This window comes from Vipera ursinii (genome assembly GCF_947247035.1).
Source record: "Vipera ursinii genome assembly, chromosome: 6".
Taxonomy (NCBI): Eukaryota; Metazoa; Chordata; class Lepidosauria; order Squamata; family Viperidae; genus Vipera; species Vipera ursinii.
In genome coordinates, this window is record NC_139515.1 from 26,503,985 (window position 1) to 26,506,000 (window position 2,016).

A 2,016-nucleotide genomic window follows, 5' to 3' on the forward strand; every position below is an offset into this window, starting at 1 on the left:
TCTAAGATTGCTTAACGTCAAGAATACAGTGCTTTTGCTATTTCTGCCTTAAATGTAAGATTTTAAATGATCATATCAAAATCTCCCATGTCAGGCAGAAATGTAACATTTCAGAATTCTCATGAGAAATTGTGAGATCCCTAGAGGTGATATTCCCCCAACCTGTTGAGATGTCAGTCATTTTTCCCCTTTATAGCTGCATCTGGAAAAAAAATAAAAACTATCAGGCCCTCCATCAACTGTTTTAGTATGCAGTACTAATTGCAGATAGCAGAAGTTGAATATATCCTGTCGAATGGGATGAAATGAAATATAAACTAATATAACAATATAAAGTAATAAATAAGGCAACAAGCATTTGACAGCAACAACCCTTTAAATTGATATCAGCTAATAAATCTTAAATTGTGTAATTCCTGGTAACTACATAGACATGCAGGGGTTTGTTGTTTTTAGCAACAGGACAGAAACTGTTTTGACATTACCTTCTGGAATATTTTATCTTCCCAGTCCTCAGATTTTTTGAAGGTCTCTTATCCAAATACTAAGCAAGTACAATGTATCTTTCTGAGGTCAACTAAAGTCAGTTAAACATTTCTTCCTAATGTAACTAGTAATCCTAAAGAAAGAGGGAAAATACTGCCTATAGCAGCTACCTAAATCAGGGGTCCCTGGCATATGGGCCGCAGCCCACTACTGGGCCGTGGCCTACTGGCAACCGGGTGGTGAGACAGGCGGGCCAGTGCATGCACTCATCCCCACTCACACCTGTGGACTTGTTCGCGCATGCGCACAGGGCTAGCAGCAGCGGGTAGTGCCTGCATGCTGACACAAATGGGACTGCTAATGTGCACGTGGGGTGAGTGGCCCATTTGTGCATGCATGTAGGACAACCGGTGGCAGCTAGCGCCTGCAAGTCTGCACAACCCCATTCGCATCCGTGCTTGCACACACATTTCACAGCTGCTCCCTTTTCCTCCGTGCCACCAGAATGAAACGGTTGGTGACCTCTGATTTAAATGACAGGAGAAAGTGTGGTGCATGTCTCTTTACAATTCTATTCACCAAACATTTTATGAATGGGTAAAGGTAAAGGTTCCCCCACACATGCGTGCTAGTCGTTTCCAACTCTAGGGGACGGTGCTCATCTCCATTTCAAAGCCGAAGATCCAGCGCTTGTCCGAGGACGTCTCCATGGTCATGTGGCCGGCATGACTAGACGCCAAAGGCACACAGAACACAGTTGCCTTCCCACTGTAGTGGTCCCTATTTTTCTACTTGCATTTTTACGTGCTTTCGAACTGCTAGGTTGGCAGAAGCTGGGACGAGTAACAGGCGCTCAGGATTCAACCCACCAAACTGCCAACCTTCTGATCGACAAGCTCAGTGTCCTAACCCACTGAGCCACCGCGTCCCTCTTTTATGAATGGGTAGGCCTATATTAAAATAAAGTTGCATATGCGTCGACCATATAAAGATTTGATTTTGTGACTCCAAAATTAATTGAAATCAGTAAAACTATTGCAAAATAGGTGTAATACGCTCAAACAGACTGTCATCAGGCTGATGACCACCATATTCTTTGTAGTAGCTTAGAAAAACACTTGGTTAAGGCATGACTGTATGGTAAAAGCATTACCATTTTTACTTTATCACACAATAAATATTTATCATTTGATATTTATTATTTACACAGTATTGCAGTGGCAATAGTAATTAAATAGTAGCTAAAGCATTAATATGCTTTTTAGAATAATTAAATCCTACTCAGGATCTTTTTAAGAGAAAGAAAGAAAATGGCATCCTAACACCTGTTGATTTTTCAACCCCACCTATGGAAACAACAGAAAAAGCAAGCAGCATTCTATGACCACCTAGCAAATAAAGTATAAATTTACTGGACAGACATTCTGTGCATATTGTTGTTTGCTGTTGTGTCAGGATAGATATGTTGAACATCTACTTTTGAAACTTGAATATTTTACATGTTAACAAAATATTTTAAGGATAATACAA